At 42.4% G+C, this 6,000-nt stretch overlaps 1 non-coding gene across 1 annotated transcript; it reads left to right on the top strand.

Annotated features, from left to right (window-relative positions):
* The first annotated feature begins 5,876 nt into the window (after window positions 1–5,876).
* Window positions 5,877–5,949, top strand: trnaf-gaa (transfer RNA phenylalanine (anticodon GAA)). The gene has a single exon. It is a non-coding gene; the product is annotated as a tRNA-Phe (tRNA).
* Window positions 5,950–6,000: the final 51 nt, after the last annotated feature.

Here is a 6,000-nt window from a genome sequence, read left to right as displayed (position 1 = left end):
GTTTCGACCCTCATATATTTACTTCAACAAAAAGGCAAAAAATTCTCTTTTTTTTCAGCAATAGAACTTTAATACAAACACAAAATGAAAAGCAGAAATGGAGTGACTGCAGGAACAGGAGCTCCATGGAGCTCAAAGGAGTGATCACTCTCAACTTTGAGCAGTCCTGTTCAGAGTTTTCCAACAGGGCTTTGAGAGACCAAGAGTTCCCCAGAGCTGCAAGGAGGAACAAGAAGGAGACTTGGAAAAAGAAGGGAGGGAAACCTGCTGATGTGTTATGAACTTAAGTCACATAAAGTTCTCCATTTATTGAGTTTGTATTTTAAAACTTAAATGTGCAGTTCAGTGTTGAACAATAAAGAATGTGTTTATTGGTGATAAAGCATTTCAAGCTTTAAGTAGGAGGAATTGCTTTCTTGATCACCCCTTGACTAAAAACACCTACAAAATAAAACACACCACTGCTGTGGGCACCCACCTCATGGGAGTCAGGCCCCTGGTGGTCATGGCCCCCAGGAGCCGTGGTGGGCGTCCCTGATTTTCATTTCTAAAAGGTGGCAACCTGACAGCAAACAAACCCATCCTCTGAACCAGGAGTCTCAGTTGAGGCTGCATCTGAAACCAAAGACTGTGTATGAATAACTGTCAACCCACATTCTTTGTCTGGACTAAAAGTTAATTAGTTAACAGTTGGCTAAGCTACCTGTGGTCAACTACTGATTTAAAAAAGGTCCAGAGGCCCACAACAAAATTTTCAAATCATCCAGTCATGTGACTGAAGTCATCCAGTCACGTGACTAAAGCCATCCAGTCACGTGACTGAAGCCATCCATTCATGTGACTGAAGCCATCCAGTCATGTGACTGAAGTCATCCATTCATGTCAGTGATGTCACTTGGCAGGACTGTCATTGCCGTCACATTCTAGAAAAGAATCCAGACTCCACATGTGGCTCCCATGATAACTGATGGACCTCTGGTTGGAGGCTGGACGATGATGTTCTGACTTGAAGGAAAACTCCTTGTCCAAATTCCATTGTGTTCAAATTTAAAGTCCCACAATAAGAAGTAGCTGAATCTGACAGGTGAAGGTTTGGAACTACAAGATGGTTGATGTTTTCTTGACTTGATGCTCTGACTGTCAGGGTAGATGACAGCTTCTTTCTGCTGCTGCATCTGAGTGGCTATGATTGGAGGTTTTACCTCCCAAGTTTGTCTGGTTCCAGGGGAAATTTGAAAATTCCAGTCCCCAACCTTGGCTGTTCTGAAACTCTTCTCCTGAATCACTCCTGAGCTGCAGCAAGAAAAAATACCAGTGCCCAACCAGATCAACTTCATGGCTGCTAACAGCCTCAGACACTTGATTTCCATCAATCTGGAGCCAAGAAGGCCCTCACCTGTGGTTCTCCTCCAGGAGGGTCCAGGTTCTGCCATTGTGGCTCCTTGTGCCACTGCCAGAGAGTCTCAGCTGCACACTGCAACATTTCAAGAGGAGATTTACATTCCTTCAAATGTCCTGACATCTTCTTCCAATGGTTCTGTTCCATATTTATATTTTAAAATCAATCACACAATGAAAGCTGCCACAGCTGGTTTAACAGAGAGAACACACTAAGAGATTTGAAACCAGTAAAATATGCTTTTCTGTGTGCAAACTAGTGAGGGGCATGGAAGGATATTTTACCACCAATACAGAACCCAAACTTTAGTCATGTGATGAGATGGCGACTGTGAAGAGTGATTATGAAGTTAATCGACAAAATGTGAATTGAAAGAAAATACATTAAAAAATACTAAATAAACAAATAAATAAAAGAAGGAGCACAAATGACATTTTCCTGCACAAATTTACTGGTATTAGACTGCATTTTTGGTTCATGAGTAGATGAAAGAGTATCACATATATATTATATACATGTGATACATGCACGTGGCTTTGGACGAAAGCTGAAAGAAATTGTAGAATTATTTAAATGTACCAAGTGGACTATTTCAGGTTTCTTGAAGATGCTTCAGCTCTCATCCAAGAGGCGTCTTCGGTTTTCTTCACTGATGGGAGGATTTATAGCTCTGTGGGGGCGGGACCTTCTACAGAGGTGATTGACACATGTGAGCTCTGGGTGTCTGAGTTGTTTTGGTCAGGTTGTGAAAGGGAAGTTGACTCAACTGGTATCTGTGTCAGTTAAAAGCCTCACAGTAATTCCATAATGTTGGAGTAGAAACCAGAGTCGCTCACGACGAGGATGGGATTCAAACCCACGCGTGCAGAGCACAATGGATTAGCAGTCCATCGCCTTAACCACTCGGCCACCTTGTCTGCTGACAGCAACCCTGAGCTTTTAAACACCTGAACTCTTTGGAGCCTATTTGTCAGAAATGGACCCAGCAGGAGCCACTGAACACAACTCTGACATAATCAGGCTTCTTCCCAGCAGCATTGTGCTACAGAAGGCAGAATACAGACCATCTATACATCATCAGAGTGAACACCAGCTGATGTTTACAAGTTTAATTCACCTTTTACTACAAAATGACATCCAAGCTCAGATTCTCTTGTCCTGATTGAACAAGTAAATGTTTAAGAAGATGAGAGTACCAGACTTTTTCATCCAAGGAAACAAGCATCCTATCACTGTCCTATGCAGAGTTTCTTTAAAAAAAAAAAGTGAGACAACCTCAAGATTTTCTGTTTCCTCTTGTTGGATTTTGCCACAGAGAATCAGAGACAATCAAAAGCTTGTTGGACTTTAACGTTGGAGGACTGAACAAGTCATGACATCATCAGTTTTACCTTCACAGGTGCTTCATTTACTTTACTTTCAATTTTAGAGAGGTAGAACCTGAAATCAAAGCTGTCCATCAAAAGAAGTGAAAGCTTCCCAGGCTGTGATGTTCTTGTCTACAAACTGTCTTGTATGGAGCTTCAATCTTTAATAAAAAGAATAAAAAGAAGATAACACTTGTTGTGATTTGGCGCTTTAAAAATAAAACTTACGACTTACATGGAAACTGTCTGGGGGGGGGGATGGAGCCTCCATCAGGTATGTGTTTGATGTCTGAATTCTTTCTCTGATGTGTGAATTCTGTCTTTGATCTCTGGGTTCTGAGCATTGATCTCCTGCTTCAGTCTTTGATCTCTGACTGATCCTAAACTAATCAAAGGATCACATCAGCATATTGGTCCAGTCTACAGATGGTGATTTTACCTATTTGAAGCCTTATTTTGTGTTTGATGGACATTTTTAAAATCATTAATGACTTTTTGACTGAACATCCTGGACACTGTGGTGCCTGATGAGGAGACAACTTGGGTACAAAGTTGAAGAGGAGGGTTTTTGGAGAGGGGATATTTTTGCAGTGTTCCAAGTCAATAATAACTGTGGCAAATATCATCATTTTTCAAAATGTCCTCACGAAGATGGTTTGAAATTCTGTCTCTCCCTCATCCTCAGCTGCTGCAGCACTTTAAAGAAAACCTTTGACTCGTGGATCTAAAAAGATCAGATGTTGTCTCCTCCAGAACATCAACACTTTAACGTTGTTGGCAGGACTCCAACCTGAGCAGGGAGACCCCAATGGATTTCTAGTCCATCGCCTTCACCACTCGGCCACAACAACCACATTCACACACACATTTGTAAAAGATTCACATTGACACAACTCTTTAAAATTGTGTCACAAGCCCATTTGTGTGAGGTCCTATTTTCTCTTTTTCCGCATTCCTTTGTTTCCAGGTCTCTAATAAGTGCAGAATTACAAAGACAAGCAAGCTGGATCCATCCTGGGCAGGTGATAGGAGCCATTGACCACTGGCCAGAGACCCTGGCACAGACTTTGGGGGGTGGTGAGAGAGAGCATTTCTACAATTATATTATACATTTATAGAATTCTACAATCCTACAATTTCATTGAGCAGACGCTTTTGTCCAAAGCCACTTGCATATTTTTTCGGTGAGTTTGGCTCCTGAGCTCAAGACAGTTGTGACTCATAAAGGACAGCTTCAAATGCAGCTGTGAAGCCTCATTGTCAGCTGGGAGGAACGACAGGTGTCTCCCTCTAGTGGCTCCTCACAGCAACATGAGCCTCATTTCATTCACATGCATCCACCACCTCACGACCAAAGGCCAGTTGGGCCTCCACAGACAGGTGAGTTTCAAGTGTTGGACAAAGGTCTTTAAGATGTTCTTATTAATTCTATAACATCTGAGATTAAAATCTATGGAATTACAACCAACAAGCAGTCAAACACCTGATCAGATGCTCCTTCATGAGGCTGAGAAGAATCAATCTAAACTGGGATGAAGAAAATTAATTGAGAAGAGAAACCTACTGATTGGATGACATGGACCCACCTGATCCATGTCAGCCTTGTTGGAGCAGAAAGAGGTGGATCAGAGGAATCAGTGGATCAAGACTCAGGTGTCAGATGAAGAATCTCTTTATTCACAATTGAGTCAGAGAAATCTTCCAACGTGAACGTGACAGACCATTTTATACCAAAGACAGGCTGTGTGTGTGTGTGTGTGTGTGTGTGTGTGCGTGTGTCCCTACTGACTGGAAACTGAATAATAACCAGACTAATTTTTGTTATTGACCAAGTCTGGGTGACTCACTAAATTCATAACTGAAGTGATTATTTAATTAATAAACAAGACATTTGTCCAAAAGTCATGATCAAATTCATGTAAAATCTGAGCAACGAGGGTTTGAAAATGTTCAAATGAGCCAAAACAATGTCCTGGGATCCAACCAGGGACCTTTAGATCCACACCAATCTTCCCTGACCTCATAGAAACTGGAACATTTCAACAAATAAATTCAAATTCAACTAAGCAGCAACTCTAGAACAGTCAGAGCACTTGCTAATTCCCCTGTTAGCTCCAGATCAGACAATGCAGGCTCACCTTCACACTTGGTTGTACGACCGTCACCAGTTGAAGCTTCTCTGGTTCAACAAACTCTGGGGACTCAAGACACAAATCAGCACCGGTGCAGGTCCAGATCCAGATGTTAGCTGATGGGGACAATGGCTTAAGGGAGCTCCAGGTAGCTGGTTTGAACTGGTCCCTCATCTCTGTGAGTAGAAACCATCTGAGGTGGGGGGTGAAGATCTGCTTTGACCTCCTGATCTCCCAGTAAAGCCAGTATAGATGTTGAGCTTGGAGGAGTTGATGGCCTCCTTCATCTTCTTGTTGGAGATGTTTGCTAAACTCAGCACCACCACAGATCAGAGGAAAGTCCACTTCTCAGCTGGACACTGGAGTTTCTAGTGACCTGCAGGATCTTAGTTGTGGTGGCAGCAGGCCTGTTCCAAGAGCTTTGCTCACATTCATGATCAGGCTTCATAATGGTTCTGGACCACTGTGTGATAGGAGCTGATCCTGGAGCAGCAGAAGACAAATATAGAGAAGAAAAGACAAAAGACAGAGAGAAATGAGGGAGAGAATGAAAAAAAGATGGGAACAAGATGAGGGTGAAAGACAAGCAGAGAGAAAGACAGGGGGACAGGGGGATGGAAGACAGACACACAACCAACAACAGCAACAGCAGCAATAATAGTTTTGATATTGTCCTGTTATTGATGTTTTCATGTGAAAGTGGCATATTTAAGATAAAAGACACTGTTAGAACAGAAAGATCCATAAAACCCACCAACCAGAGGTGTGTCTGGTACAGATGTGGAATTATTGGCTCACACAATGTTGAGGCAACTGGGAAGAAGACAAACAAAAGAGGCTTGTTTGATTCAGACATTCATCAAAAATGGTCCTGTCGAACTGTTCAATGTGTCATGACTTCAGAAGCTCAAATCCTCTCTAAGTTCTAGTGAGAGTGGAAGAGATTATAAAATGAGAGAAGCAGGGCCCTCCCTCAGAGCTGAAATAGCTCAGTTGGGAGAGCGTTAGACTGAAGATCTAAAGGTCCCTGGTCCGATCCCAGGTTTCAGCAGAGGAACAGCATTGACTTTACTTTCCAGTGGAGGAACTGCAGACATGAAGG

Source organism: Aulostomus chinensis, chromosome 4, assembly GCF_037954235.1.
Source record: "Aulostomus chinensis isolate RoL2024-O1b breed Wild chromosome 4, RoL_Achi_v1.0, whole genome shotgun sequence".
NCBI classification, from domain to species: Eukaryota; Metazoa; Chordata; class Actinopteri; order Syngnathiformes; family Aulostomidae; genus Aulostomus; species Aulostomus chinensis.
The sequence above is the reverse complement of the archived record's forward strand: the minus strand, read 5'-3'. Positions and strand labels throughout refer to the sequence as shown.